Source organism: Cupressus sempervirens, chromosome 4 (genome assembly GCF_028749045.1).
Source record: "Cupressus sempervirens isolate cs-2001-9-10 chromosome 4, ASM2874904v1, whole genome shotgun sequence".
Taxonomy (NCBI): domain Eukaryota; kingdom Viridiplantae; phylum Streptophyta; class Pinopsida; order Cupressales; family Cupressaceae; genus Cupressus; species Cupressus sempervirens.
In genome coordinates, this window is record NC_143121.1 from 853,560,447 (window position 1) to 853,577,823 (window position 17,377).

Here is a 17,377-nt window from a genome sequence, read left to right on the forward strand (position 1 = left end):
AAGAGCATCTGGGGTGTAAGAGAAATCTTGCATCACTCAAAAAAAAACAAACTTTTTAGTCTTTTCTATTTTAATAAGGACTAGTAGACAGGCTAGTTATTATTTCTAGAAGCTTACTATTTTTAGTAAGTTTTCATATGATCTTAGAATGTTCTCATTTTCTTCATGAAGGTTCATTTCAGAAGTATAAGTCTACCATAAAAATCCCATTGCTTCGACTTAAGTATCATAGAAGTTATTGTGTATTTTTGATGGAAAATTTAGAAGAAAAATCTTAAGGCTCACCATTGGAGGCCTTAGAGTGCCTAGATGAGGTCTGAAAACTCGATAGAGGGGCACTTGCACGATTCCAAGCTTGTAGATCATGAGCTTATGTTTCCAAAAAGTGGTTATAATAGCCAATCATGGCAACTGTTCGAGAGTTATGGCCTTCCATAGTTGGGCTACCCAAAAATTTTAAAATAATTGTCAAAGATGTATTTGGCCGACTCTATATATATTGTTGGGTTCTATCAGCCCTAGGTATTAAGTTTTAGCATCTAGAGCCTTGTTGGGTGGCATAAAATTGCCTATTTAAGAAAAGCCCAAAAATTGTCTAGGACAACTCTAGGTGGTAGTTTGTAGCTTATTCTTGCAGATTATTGTAATTAAGGTGCCCATGTGAGTTAGCATATTGTATTTGTGAATTCTTTAATTTTGCATTTTTAGTGATAATAAGAAGTCCATATTTTTGTCATATTTGTTATTGTTTCTTTGTTTCTGTGATGCATTTATGGTATTAAGGGGAGCACCCTTCATCACAATATGAATAAAGTATCTATTTAGTTTTATATCTTAATATAGTGAACAATAAGTATCCTTTTACCTTGTACAATAAACATTAAAGTCATCTCCAAACAAAAAGTTTATGGATGACAAAGAGATTGATGAGTTGAGGGCCTCTACTACAAACATGAACATCCTAGCTGATCAAGTTGTTCAATTACTAAAGACTTTATAGTTGTCCTGATGTTTTCTTTTTGTTGTCTTTTTGTTATCCTTCTTTATGTTTGATGTTTTATGGTCTTTTTTTATGGCTTCTCTAGTTGTATGGTATTGATGAATAGTTTCTAATGGGATTTATTTTCTTTTCTGCTTATTACTTTGTAAAAGGTTTCAAGTCCTTTCAAAACCTATTTTTACTTAATCAAAACTATAAACCCTCCTCAATTTTCTCATAATGAATCTCTCTTGTTTTTATAATCAACTTAAAAGATAAATTGCAAACCAATGAATCTAAAATGATTATAAAAATGAGAAAGATTCAATTTAACCTATTTTTTTCATCATAGAGTTAACATTTTGGCATAATCATAAAGTCCCATACCATCTACTCTACCATTTGATTTAAGTCAAAATTTAGAAACATCTCATGCCACCAAATACTAGATATGGAACAATAAGAGAGCAAGACAAGGAGAAACATTTGATGAGGAGGAATGCATTAGTGTCAATTTCAAAGATTAAGACCAAGAAAAGGAGGAAAAACCATGAGTGATGAAGAAACCCAAGAACGCATCGAGGAGGCACTTTATAATTATAGATGGTATACACTATTCAAAGAAATTATGAAATGAGAACACAATCAATATATTAAACTTCTACATGACAAGTAAATGGAAATATCTTATGATATTTATACATTTTAGGTATATCATGAGATAAAGAGAGATCTAGTGAGTCTAAACACACCAAGACACACATTGATGATAAAATAAAGGACTTTACACTCTCTTGTCTACAACTGAATCATAAAATTTGACAAAGAAATCAATGCCAAAACTTGCAAATGATCCCATCTTGGATGGATTAAAATCTTTCAATCAAGAATTTGATAATATTAAGAATGCTAAAACATCATCTCATAAGTTTTCTCTTGAGGATCTAACCTTACCCTTTTTATCCTAGTACATTAATTCCACCTTTTCCTAATAATTTGGAATTGCCAAGACTTGATAAATAAAAAAGGAAAAAGGTGATCTTGATGTTTAAGAGAATTTTGTGCTTTGAACTTGAAATTTGAATATGAAGAAAGATATCTCACAAGACCTTTCCAATGTAGGCTTGGAGGAAGTGTCATGGAATGGTTTTACTAATTACCTATACTATTAAATCTTTGTAATAGTTTGTAGACAACTTTATATCACACTATGCATACAATTGTATCAATCTTTTGAGGGGGTACATCAGATTTATCATCCTTACTAGGATATCCCCATGGTATAATATCAATTAATTAATTCTTCTTTATAACAATGCGACAAGTTGCATTGCCTCAAAGATGGGTTAAATATAGACATAAAAAATATACTTTTCAAATCTATCTATTAATTAAATGAATATTTATATTTATTTAATTAATTCAATAAGTTTTCTTCTATTATTTAAATTAAATTCTAATTTCTTCATATATGTGATTAATATTTTTCATCCATCATATATCCTATAATAAAAAATCAATATTATCATTTTTTTAGCTCATAATTGCTACCATTTCATTAAATATTTTCAATCTTTCAAATGAAAATTAAACTAAATCAATGAATATGGGATAAAATAATATCTCTACCTACCTTCATTTATCATATATTACATATCTCACTCTTCTTATGAGGGCAACTATAAAAATATCCCCTTCTCATATTAGGAAGCCTCTTGCATCTTTGAATCATTTAGGCATTTTGAATCTCTCTTGTTTTCATAATAAAATTAGGTTTCATTGTTTTGCATTAATCTTTTAAATTTCTCTATTTTTTGATACCTCTTGTGCAAAGTGCTTGAAGAGAAATAATATTTTAAACACAAGATTTAGTTGATAAGAGGTCAATGGTGTAAAAATATCATTGAAATGCAATTTTTTTTTAGATTAATGTGATTTTACATTTGTAATTGATAAGAATAGCTCCACTATTATGATGTTGGGATGAATAGATCTTAGACCTTGTTCTCTATTTCCACCATCATACAATTGGCCCCATTAGTATCACAAAGTATGAAGTGTCCATGTGAATAATCACCTTACTTATTTAGCTACTTCCAGACACTATGAATGAATACTCATATCACTCTCACTCTCAATATACGTATGTTTCTAATATATTCAATACTTTCAACTCCTTCTTTGCCAAAGCTCATCTAAATATGACATTTCTCTTGACTTTGCAGTATCTAGTACCATCTTCTAGAACATTGCCCTCTCAAATTATGTAGCGTAAACTTTATTGCAAGTACTCTTACTATTAGAAATTTGGACCATATTATAGATAGAGTCATATTAATAATTTAACTATGATATATATAAACTAACTCAATTTGATCACTTTTCATTCTAGTATGATACTTTTTTTGCAAAATATACAAGATGATAATACTGCAGATCTATAAGTACATTTTGTGTAGAGGCATGTCTCTACATTAGATATGCCTTGATTTACATAATACTAATGTTTCATATAAGTAGCTCATAATAGACATTAATAAACATATATGTGATCAGATAATATACTGTCAACAACAATGGAAAAATTATATCATAATATGCTTCAAATATATGATATCAAAATATCTAAAACATATTATCACTATTTAGATCAATGCTTGTGTTTAATCTAATTGGGTTGATATCAATATCAAAGTTGTTATTATATAATTAATGTTTATTGGATTTAATAATAATACATGATAAACACATATATGTATGTATGTTTCAATTCAATAAATCTTAATTATTAATAATACTCATAATGAAAGTACAGAGAAATGATAGACATCAAATGCATAAATGCAATAGATCATTTAATGATTTGATTTTTATCAATTGGACTAATCTAACCAAAGCTATAAATCAATAACACTCCCTCTTAGCTAGGGAAGATTGTTTCTATCCAAATAAGAAGTAGCTTATACTTATGAGATGTGAGATAATAATATCATCTCATCACTATATCAACATGACATTCATCATAATTGATGTTACCCCATGGTATCATCGGTGGCATGGTATAAACATGAATATCAACCATATGACGTTCACTATATTTATATATTTTCTGGTATGTGCATGAGCACCAAGTCTCATGATGCCTACCAAAGAAGATATATGTTAACAAAATATCCATGGATGTTCTGTCTCACAATATCCACCATGACATATCGTGGTAAGATAATGTGTTTTTGATGCACACTACTCAATATTAAGTAAGAGATATGAACTATCATGATATATGCACAGATATCAACCATATGATATCCATCATGATAGTAGGTTAAGCTATTGTTAAAGTTGTCACTATACAATATTAACCACAAATAAACATTGATGAAAGATCATTGCCTTTAATAATGTTTCTACAAGATCATGTAATAACACACATGATAAAAGAGTTTATAAGTATTAAACATCTTTTCAATATTTGCACAATGGATTTATTGAGCCTTGACCTCATATAGAATCTACAAGTTTACCAGACCAAACTTATCTCTAAAGTGATCCACTTTTATCTTAGAGAGAGGCTTGGTTAGAATATATGTAGTTTTTTCATCAATGCTAATCAATCTTAAATTTATAACATTTCTCTCCACCATGTCTAAACATTATGGGAGGGAATCTCAATATGCTTGGATCTATTATGAAAATATGGCTTCCAAAAAGTTTTATACAACACTAGTTATCACAATGTATAATTATGGAATCCATGGTTGTCTAAAAAAACCCACCAATAGTTTTCTCAACCATACAACTTCCTATGGATGTTGCAATGCAATTGGCTTTGGTAGAGCTTTATGAGGCTAGGGATTTTTTTCTACAGAACTAGAAGATCGTGGCTAGTCCTAAGTTGTAACAACATTTTAAGGTATTTTTGCAATCAACAACACTTCCAATCCAATCTAAGTTTGAATATCGGATTTAGATCTACATTATCATATTTTGATCCATATCCAATAGTCCCTCACAGGTATCTCAATATGTTTTGTTGCAATAAGGTGTAATTTTCTAGGTTCACATGTGAACTGGTTGAGTGCATGTGTTGCATATAAAGTGTTTGGTCTCATGTTTACTAAATACATCAAGGATTGAATAATCTATCCATAGAGAGTAGGATCAACAAGTTCTAATTTTGAGGTTGCTTCCTTTAGCTTATGTAGATTTGTCTCCATGGGTGTAGACATAGGCTTGCAGTCCATTATTCTAAATTTGTTCAAAACATCAATAATAAATCTACCTTGATTATGATAATACAATTTTCTTCCTATCATACTTCTAAGCCGATAAAATAGTGTAGGGTACCTAGATCCTTCCATTTTTATTTAGAAGTAAGTTCTTGTTTATATAATTGGGTGATAAGATGGTATTCTCTTGTGATAAGTAAATCATCAACAATAAGAATGAGAATTAACATATCACCATTTACTAACTTGAAGTAGAGATTAGGATCTACACCATTTTTGGAAAATCCTAATTTGGGAGGCAATTGTCTCTTCTCTCATACCAACCCTAAGGGGCCTTCTTGAAACCATATAAAATCTTTTTTAATTTACAAACATGAGAAACACTATCATGAATAATAAATCATTCTATTTTTTCCTTGTATAAATGTTTTTATTATACTTACTGTTCTATGATGACATTGAGAAATGTGGTCTTTACATCTATTTGGTGAATTCTCCACCCTTTTAATGCAATCATAGCAATTACTTCCTTAATTGGAGTGTAACGAGAAATTGGAGTGAATGTATCTTCATAATCAATTCCTTCCTTCTTTGAGAACCCTTTGGTGACAAATATTGCCATGTGTTTTTTGATACTTCCATCTACTACATGTTTTCTTTTGAAGACCCATTTGGATGAGACAATTTATTTCCCTTTAGATTTAGTTATGATGTCCCAAACATCATCCTTAGAATAGATTGATATTCTTTGATAATGAAATCCTTCCAAACTTGATGGTGCAATGATTCCTTAACCTTAGAGGGTTCAAACTCAATAAGTTCACTCATGAGAGAAACATAGTTTGAGTAACCTCTAGGTTTCTTGATTTCTCTAAAAGTACCCTTTGGGACTGCATGGTTTTTTGCTTCTTTAATTATTCTCCATTCCCATAGTGGCCTTTTTTTAGTAACAATAGTATCACTAGGTTTAGGCGTAGGGTTTGAAGGTTCATTATCTTCTACAGGTATCTCCTTTTGAAGCTTAGGGCCAAGCTTCTATATTTTGTGGAGATTCATCATCTATTTAATTTATGTTTATGGATCTTTTGAATGTCATATCTTCTTCAAAAATTACATTGATGCTAATCTCAATTAATTTCTAACTAGAGATGTATATTTGCTAGGCTTTTGTACCTTTTCTCTTCAGGGATGTGAATATAAATTGGACAACCAAATATTTTAAGGTGCCTTATCCCATGTTTGATTCCAGTAAAAGCATCTTCAAAGGTTATATTGTCTAGAAAAGAGTAAGGGCATCTATTTCATTTATAAATAGTGATGCTAGAGGCTTCCTCCTAAAATGAAGTGTGAAGATTTTAATCATGAAACATAGCTTTAGTTGATTCTACTATGGTCCTATTTCTCACTTTGGCTACCCCATTTTGTTATGGGTTTTAAGGAATAATTTCCCTCTTAATCCCAATTGTACTACAAAATTCTTCAAAGCATTAAGAGATAAAATTTCCCCCATTATCTAACATTAGGATTTTGATTCTTTTCTCAGACATGTTTTCAACTAAGACTTTAGAACCTTTAAATCTTTAAAGAACTTAATTAGATTATTTAATTCTCAAGAAACAAATCCAAATTTTCTTTGAATAGTCATCAATAAAGATAACATAGTACAAAATCCCCCTGAGGAGGTCACTGACATTGCTCCACATAAATCAGTATGGATAATCTAAAAGGTATTATTAGATTCTCCCACTACTATAAAAAGTCCCCATTGTGCTCTTAACTAGAGAACACCCCTTGCATATTCCTTTATGATCTTGATTTATTTTAGGTAAGTCTTTAAAAACATTTCTCTATGGAGGGTAGAGTACAATAACAGAGATATCCTAACCTTCTATGTCATATTTCATTTGTAGTAGAGCCATCATGGACTAGGGCTTGAGATTGTATAGTGTAGAGTTTGTATAAACATCCATCTCGAATCCCTATAGTGTATGTCATCTTTATGTATGATTTCTTAGGCCATGCTAGAAATTTTCTATCTAGGAAGGTGATTCGATATCCTTTGTATTCAAGGGATGAGATGGAGATTAGATTTCACTTGATGCTAGGCATGAATAGTACTCATGGTAATTGTTGGCTATTTTCACCCTAATTCAACCCATCACATACAACTAGTCTGAGAAAACTTCAATGGGTTCTATTCTTTGTAGAGGGTTAACATGCTAAAATTGCAAGGTTAACATTTTACGTTATCTGTGTTTTGCTATTTCTCATAGTCACTTTTCTGCCCTTTGTGAAATATTGAAACCTTGCTTTGTTAACTGCTTTTCACTATTTTGTGATACTTCCTTCATGCCCTTTGCGAAATAGTGACATTGATTCCTTTTGAATGTTCCACATGTTCCCTTTCTATTGGATCGACGTATTGTGCCACGTGGCAGAAGGTTAACCTTCATGTTAACCCATTGTATTATTTTGTTGGGGTTATTTTTGGTAGCCTATGAAATAGAAAAATCTTTTGCTACCTCTTCCACTCATTGGGGTTTTTTTGCAACATGTAGACCATCTTTTTCAAAATGATGGTCAACACTCTTTCTGGTCAAGATCTTTTCTTTTCCACGTGGGTCAACTCTACAGTTTACGCAGGTGGGTTAAACATGTGCATTATCTCATTGCGCATTTTTTGACAATGGTGTGATTTGACTTCTTGCATCCATGACATGTTACAAGGATTGTTTCTTTAATGTTGGGAAACCTTTTGGGTCTTGTAATGATAACACCAATGTATCTCCAAGCTTTCTTATTGCTTGTAAGTATCTTATTCTTCTTATTTGATATTCTATGTGTTGGGTGCATTCATTTTGAGTTCCTTCATGTCACTTCATTGGAACAAGTTATCTCAAAGATCAAATTTCCTTTTGATTTCTTTATTGCTCACCTCTATAACTTAACTCCACTATGGTTGGGGTTCAAACTTCATGAAAACATTTGAGCTATGCTTGAACTCTTTAGAAAGAAAGTTGGTACACAATTTTTGGGTTCTTCTCTAGTTCATTACAACAACATTTGTGCTTTGTATTTGTAACTCCCTTGTGCCTTACAATAATACAATTCTCTATTTTTTACCTATTCTCACCATTTTGTATCTGTTCATATAATTGCTTGCCTAATGCTAAATGTTATCTTTTCTTATTTCCTCAAGTTTATATGATGTATCTACTTTTCTTATGGATGCTATATAAGTGAATTCATCTTCCTTGTCGCATTTTATTTGTTCTAATTTGCATATGATTCTTTAGGAAATAAAATAGAGTTGAGAGTTGTGTATGTTTCAAGGGTTTTATTGATGTGTAATGCAGTTGTAGGCAAAGGTAGTAACCAAGTTTTAATCTAGTGCATCATCCCCTTTAATATCATCATTTTAATTTCATGCAATCCTTCTTCCTTTGCTTTCTAAGTTGTAGTTTTGATGCATCATGATTGTAAGGAAGTCAACCTTCTCTGGAGATTCAACCTCTTGGAGGTTGTTTCTATGTTATACAAGGTCGCTTAAGGATAACACGTTGGGCGGAGGTGTAGACTTTTATGTCATCAGTTTTTGGCACTCCTAGTGGGACAAGATTTCAGCTTCATAAGTCCATTGGTAGCTAGTGCAAGATCCATTCATTGAGAAATTGGGTGTTTTTCTCAATGTCATCAACCTTTGGACGCATTCAATCAAACACCATGGAAACTCTTTATATCTATTGGTTTCAATAGACCATGTACTCATATGAATAATGGTATTTAGTTTTTATGTTTCTTCAAGATTTCTATGAAGTTTCTTGCTTAAATACTTTAATATGGACCCACTTCATAGAGATGCCTCCCACATTCCCCCATATCATGAAGAGATTGAATTTACTCCAACTCATCATGTTATTTATGGCCATGAATATGTTAAAATTTCCCCTCCAAGTTCATCACAGCCCAGGAGTTCCAAGAGCAGCAAGAGAGGAAGATTAGTTCAAGCCAATATGTAGACCCCTCCTTGAGTTTGGTTCCGCCAGCAACATCAATTGGTTATCCTGTTTGGTCTCCTATAGAGCCTTTCAATGATCTCAAGTCAAAGCTTTGTGAGCTCTAAGATTGTTTAGAGACTTTGGGATCTAGGTTTGCTAACCTTGGAAGGATTTTTAATTGTGTTGAAAATCCATACCTAGATATAGGTTGTGGAATTTTTCTTATGTTATGCTCCTTATGAATTCTTGGCTTAAGGAATTGCATGAATTCAAGGAGATGTGGGAGAATGAACCTTTTGTTTGCAGCATAATGTCTGGAGCATTTAATATTTTTAATGAGACTCACCACGTCCTTCAAAAGTTGTAGCAGGAGGAAGAAATAAGACAAAAGCAAGATGAGGAGAAGACAAGGCTCAAGCTTGCTCAAATGCAAGTAGCTAAAGAAAAGGAGCCTCTAAGGAGAAAATTTTCTAGCTTCAAACAGAGTGGTCCTCCTCAAATTCCCATTTCAAGTCCCCTGGATCCTCAACCTACACTTCAGACACCTCCAAATGTTGGTGATGGTGAGACCCCAGCTGATAATTTTCCCTTCTTTATTGTTGATGAAGAAGTGGGCATGCGTTTTCTCACATTAGAGACAACACAAGAGAAGCTTCCAATTGAGGAACATGTATAGAAACAAGAGGTCAAGGAGGAAAAGCATATCAAGGTTGTTCCTATTCTTGAGGAACAAATTTTTTCATTTGAGCCTATGATGGAACCTGAGGGCCTGCTACAAAAAAGAGAGAAGCTAGACCAAGTGTTGTAGCAAGAAGTGGTCTCCAATGATATGGTGGAGAAAGAAACATAACCTAGGCAGCCCCAAGTACATGAGGTAATGATTTTTTCTCCTGAGCCAAGACATACTCCAGAAGGAGAAATATTATTGCAACAACTAGAAGCACAATAAAGGAAGTTTGAGGCAGAGCTTGCAAAGACGTTGGAAGCCCAACAACAAGAGCATGATGCAATTCTTAAGGGAGTTGGTTGCACAAAAAGAAAGATGTGAGAGAGAACTACAGGTGAAGTTGATGAGTATGTTGTTTTCTACAACAACAACATCAAAAGAGACATATCCTACTCTTTCTTCTACATAACAAGAGTTTGCACAAGTGCAGGAGTTGAAACCCCTTGTTTGCAAGGATTCACATGAGCTAGAGGAGGAGCATAGTTGCAGTTGCAACAAGTGGAGAGAACACTACTAGCCACACCATCAAAGCCAAACCTTGTTGGCCATAAGGATTTGGAGGTTGCAGAGCACAATAGCATGGTTATGGATGATTCCTTAGACCTAGAGCTATCAAGAGGATGCCCCATAAGGCATGTAGCTCTGCAACAAAGTAAGTTTCCCCCTATCATGCTTATTTTTGAGCATGCAGATGAGTATCAAAAAGAGAAGCAAGTATGTCTAGCTCAAATTGATAATGCCCCAATGTTGGAGAGCTTCATTTTTTTTAGCATTGGGAGGTATTTCACATCACAATAGTATTCTTGACATGCTTTCTACTATTTTCAGTTGCCCATGTGTATGGAAGGAAAAATCAGCTTGTGAGAAGGGGCATCTATTTAAACAAGCCAATCAATGGCTTTATTTAGTTTTTGTTTGTAAATATTTTTACATATTAGAGTAGGTGTTTCCATCTTTCCAAGAAGTGCATGACACAGCTATTCCCTCCTGGAGATAGCAAGTTTTGTAGTTTTGTTGGTTGTAGATTTTTTTGTGAAGTTGAAGGTGGGTTAGTGCATCATTCTCTTTGGTGACTTCATGCCCAATTGATTGCTTAAGGTTACTTGTTAATTCTTAGCAAGAAAGCATCCCATTGAGTCACCAAGACGTTGGTTGTTTTTGCCCCCATTCAGCCCATCACATATAACCAATTTGAAAAAACTTCAGCTATTCTTTATAGAAGGTCAACATGCTAAAATTTCAAGGTTAACATTTTATGTTATTTGCATTTTTCTATTTCGCAAAGTTACTTTTCCACCTTTTGCGAAATAGTGAAACCTTGCTTTGTTAACCACTTTTGTCTATTTCACAATGCTTCCTTCATACCCTTTGCAAAATAGTGACATTAGTTCCTTTTGAATGTTACACGTGTTCTCTTTCTATTGGATCAGTGGGTTGTGCCATATGTAGAAGGTTAATGTTCATGTTAACCCATTGGGCTATTTCGTAGGGGTCATTTTGGCAACTTGCAAAATTGCAAAATCCTTTGTTTCTTCTTCCACTGTTCCTTAGGAAATGTGTCAACCGTTAGATTTCAATTTGTTTTCATCTACGCTTGTGTTTTAATCACTCATTGGGGATTTTTTGCAACATCTGGACTATCCATTTTAAAATGAGAGATCTTCATCAATGGTTAGCACTCTTTCTGGACAAGATCTGATCTTTTCCACACGGGTCATCTCCATGCTTGCTTATTGCTTGTAAGGATCTGATTCTTCAAATTTGATCTTCCATGTGTTCGGTGCATCCATTTTGGGTTACCTTCTCGTCACTTAATTGGAGCAAGTTGTCTCAATGATCAAATTTCTTTATTGCTCAACTCTGTGACTCCACTATGGTGTGGGTTCAAACTTGATAAAAACATTTTAGTTATACTTGAACTCTTTAAAAAGAAAGTTGGTACATAATTTTTGGGTTTGGTTCATTACAACAGTATTTGTGTTGTGTATATGTAACTCCATTATGCCTAACAATAATATAATTCTCGTTTTTTTTTACCTATTCTCATCATTTTGTATCTATGCATATTGTTTGCCTTATGCTAAATGCTATCTTTTCTTATTTCCTCAAGTTTATATGTTGTATCTACTTTTCTTATGGATGTTATATAAGTGTATTCATCTTCCTTGTAGCATCTTATTTGCTCTGATATGCATATGATTCTTTAGGAAACAAAATAGAGTTGAGGGTTGTGTATGTTTTGAGGGTTTTATTGATGTGTAGTGCAATTGTAGACAGAGGTAGTAACCAAGTTTCAATCTAGTGCATCAACCCCTTTAACTTCAACATTTTAATTTCATGCAATTCTTCTCCCTTTTATTTCCAAGTCATAGTTTAGATGCATCTTGGTTGTAAGGAAGTCGGCCTTCTCCAAAGATTCAACGTCAAAGCACAAGTCCCACATTTGGAGGTTGTTTTCATGTTACACAAGGTCATTTAGGGATAACACATTGGGCAGGGGTACAAACTTTTTTGTCAACAATAATTGAAGTGCAACTCTTGATTTTAGCTAAATTATACATGTTCTAAATCCTTTCATAGGGTAGGTGGAGTTATCTCCAATGATTACTTCTTCATCTAATTTTGCATCTAGACTATCTACTTGTTCTTTGAATCATGTTATGTGTCAAGATGCTCCATTGTCATGACCCAAGTATTTATGTTGGTGGACATTTCACTTGATAGGTTGAAGATCATACCATTGCTTATGGATCCTTATTATTGCTTACTTCAACTATTGAAGCTTGATTTTTCCATCTATCTAGAAATTTCACGATAAGGTGTCCATATTTGTCACATCTAAAGCATTGTACTCTAGACCTTTCCTTCCTTCTTTTGAATGAGTGTTTGTTGTTGGTGTCCTTTCCTTTCTTTCGTTTGAAGCTTCCTTTCTTCCCTTTCTTGTGAGAATTTTTATTCATTACTTGGATCACTTCACTAGAATTGTTTATTCTGATCCATGTGGAGATTAGTCTTTATTTCTTTTAAATATAGTTGATCTTTTAATCGATCGAGTTTTGGAAGTTTGGATTGAGCACTTATTCCTTGTATGAACAATTCCCAGGATGTTGGGAGTCTAATGAAGGCCAAAATTGTTAAGTCTTTGTAGTCGATTAAATGGCCAACAATGATTAATTGGTCCCTTAATTAATTTGAAAAGTATGATGTAATAGTTTCCCCATCGTTCATTTTTACATGATGCAATTATTTTCAGGCAAGGGCTCTACAAGTATCATTTATCTCATACACATTTTCTAAGAAAGAAAACTTGTTATATGTAGTGTCTAATTTTGATATAATTGGAACTCTGTGATCTTTTTACGACATCCACTAGAATCTTGATGGCTTTGTTGTTGTTCTTTGTCCATAGAAGTTTCTCTTTATCATCATTTCGTATAGGTATAGCCTTTTCCATGAATGAGTTTAATTCTTGTTCTCTCATTGTCATGATTGCTATGAATTTCCAAAAGACAAGATTTGTAGCTCCCTCAAGTCTATTTTCAAATCTAATTCCACTCACTCTTTTTTCTTATTTGAAAATGTTTGATGGTGATTATAAATTCTACTTAGGTTATTTAATTTGATCTTTTCTTTAACTTTAACTTGTCTTTGATACCACGTTAGAAATTTGGATCAGATTATAAATAGAGTTATTTTAATTATTTAAATATGATATATTTGAACTAATTGCTTTTCTTATTTGAAAATGTTTGATGGTGATTAGAAATTCCATTTAGTTTTTTTATTCGATATTTTCTACAACTTTAACTTGGCTCTCATACCATGTTAGAAATTTGGATCAGATTATAGATAGAGGTATTTTAATTATTTAAATATGATATATTTGAACTAACTATGTTTGATCAATTTTCAATATGGTATGATACTTTCTTTGTGAAATATACAAGATAATATTGTAGATCTGTAGAAATATTTTGTTTGTAGATCATATATGTATGGATGTATCTGTTTTTCAAGAAACAATTGAGATCAATATATGTACCTTCATGTAGTGGCATGTCTAATGTAGAGATATGTCTCCACATGAACCTAATTCACATAGGGACATGTCTCTACGTGAGAGATGTCCCTATTTACCTAATATTGTCGTCTCATACAAACAACCGATAAGAGTCATCAATAAACATATATGTGATTGCCTAATATGTTGTCAACCACAATAGAAAACATATATCATAATACACATCAAATGTGTTATATCAAAATCTCTAAAAAAATCAATCATTATTTAGATCAATATTTATATTTAATCTAATTTGGTTGATATCAATATCAAACTTATTATTATATAACTAATGTGTATTGGATTTAATAATAACACATGACACACACTATATACTAATATTTATTGGATTTAATAATAATATATGGGCATGTGCACGCACGTGTATGTGTGTGTGCGTGCGTGCTTGCATGTTAGGGTGCAAGTGTGTCCATGTGCGGGCTTGTGTTGGGGGGGGGGGGGGGGGGGGGGCGCTCGTGTGCATGTGTCAATTCCATAAACATTAATTATTAATAATACTCATAACAAAAGCATAGAGAAAGAATATCAATAATTCCCAAAAATAACAAACATTAATTATTAACTATTGACGTTTAATAGCTTTGGTAGGATAAACTTGTGAGATTAATTAATATAATAATAATTCATGTGTGTATGTGTGTGTGTGTATTATCATTATATTAATGAATAGACAAGTCCTATGAAGGGCCATCTCTTCTTGGTTTATTCCTCATACAAATACAAGAGGTCATTGCCATTTGGAAAACATACACCAAAAGTAAATGGCAGTGATATCAAAAACTCAACATGGTATTAGAGCCATGCTACAAATGTAATTAAGGTTGGGGAATAAGAAAATAAAAGTTTGGAATAGAAGACAACAAATAATAGAAGTAATGTTTGATCTCCTCCCAAACGTATGAGGTTTTAACATATTCATGTAAGTGTGTTCACTACAACTACTCATGCAACACAAACTATATGTATATCATTCATCTAGAACATTTGTGGCCTAATGGATAAGATGTCTGACTTCTTATTTTCTTCAGTACATATGGGAAACCATCAAAAAAATTCAAAAAAAAAATTGTATGTTCATTTAACTTTGAAAGCCCGTGTTATAGCCAAAGATCGTGTGATTGTAGTAAATGTGAATTTCATTAGGTTAGGTAATGTTTGATAATTTGAAAGTGTGAATAAGATAAAGTGCAAAAGTCTTATATGTCTATTTGAATCGAAGATGAATTTTCAATAGTGTTATGCTATGCTACATTCCACATTTTGTCTTAAGTGCTTCCATGGGAAATGACCACAGACTGCTTATTGTTCGTCATTTGATGTGTTGCTTCAGATAGTCAAGATCTCCAAGTGTTTTGAGGTAGGGGGTCATTGATTCTTGGACTTAGCCATAGAGAGGAAGCGTATAGAAGCACCCATTTGGAAGGGAATGCCACCTTCGAAAGGCTTTTCCTTGTGGAGATATCATGCAAAAGAAATGGAAGAACCGAAACCAAACTAAGTGGTGTTGTCGCTCTTGTGAGCCACTAGAAAATTGACACATAGTCATTGGATTGGAAAGGAACAAATTTATAACAACCGTTCTAAATACGAACTATTGAAACAACATTAAAAATCATCGATTACATTCAAAGGTGTAAAGGTGTGTGTGTGAGGGTGTGTGTGTGTGTGTAAGGAATGGAGATATATGAGGCATAAAGTAAGAAGGTCAACGTCTAGGGCATCACCATGTCAACACAAACCAAGGATAACAAATTGACAGACATATTCCTATGGCATGCAAAAACACACAAAGTAGACTTAGGGATTGCCTTGTTATAGTAATGGCACAAGAAACTATAAACAAATAAGGTTATATGTACCTTATAGTAGACATTTGGCTTAACGAGGCACATTCAAATTTGATCCAACTATAAAAGAATGTGGTTGAAGCTTGTATTGAATGAATCGACATTGCTATAAGTGGTTGAACCAATGGGTCATATGCACCCTAGTACGATCGCCATGTAAATTGCATATATCTAAATGGGAAGGCTATGTAGTGAACACCCTGTGCCGAGTCATTGTATCTAGGCGGGAAGGCTCCCTAGAGTATGAGTTTCTCTGTCACTGTAAGCGACTCTCACTGCAATAATATCTTCGCTAGCATGAGTTATTGAACCCTTGATACATAGCACAAACAATTTGATATATTATAAAGGGAATAAGGCATCATAAAGAGGAAAGGTTAGGTAAGTTCATAGGCCATAGGAAGGAGAACCCACCTAGTGGTATGTTATAGTTTTACTATTTTTTGTTCATATATAATTATAATGTAATTTATTGATATGTGGATGAGGATAAAGCTTGGCAAGTAGTTTAATGAACAAATTAAATTGATTTAATGAAGAATATATATAATGTATATATCATTTATATGCATTTTAGAGTTGGAATAAAAGTCATATGTAATCCTAATACAAAAGATATTGATTGATTTCTAACTATTTTTAAAAGGATTATGTTTATATCAATATGAGAGTATGAAAGATAAAGATATGATTAATGTACCTTGATCTTGTCCTTTGAGAATGTTATTGTAGGAAGAGGAGATTGAGATTTAGAGGGAGCCTGACATTTCATTAGAGACGATCTTAAAAGAGAGGGAACAAATAGAGGATGTGATTTAATCAACCTTCAATGATCTCAATCATATTAGTTTAGAGCAAGTAAATCATGTTGAAATGGGTTCCCTAGTGATCAATAAATTGTAGCAGTCAAAAGGACTTTGATTCATGAATATACCTTGTGACTATGTGATTTTAATGGACTCGCCCTCTATATATATCATGAGGAAATGATGACTTCCAAATGACATCACTTGTATTTGAAGAAGTTATTGAAAGGTGACAATCTTACAATAACTTAATTTTCTATTTGATGGATATCTTACGATATCTATACAGATCATGATAGATTATACTTTGTATAGTGTATGTTTATATGATAAGCATTATGAGAATGTATGTACACATACCTTATAAACATTTTTTTCAGTACATGGTGAATGTTATGCAAATTGATGTTCTAGAGAGCCATTACACATAGTACTTGGTGAATATCATGTGACTTGATGTTCTAGAGGCCATTACTCACAATACCTTGTGAATATGTTGCATCTCAACATTCTAGAAGGTCATTACTCAAAGTATTTGGTGAATATCATTGATATTCTCAAAGACCAATACTCATAATATCAAATGTGATAAAAGAAATATAGAAATCTCCTAAACAACAATTCCCTTAATGTGTCAATCCTATTATTACTAATGGCATAATATATGTCTTTTGTTAATCCTCCCTCGCTAAGAGGGAGTGTTGATG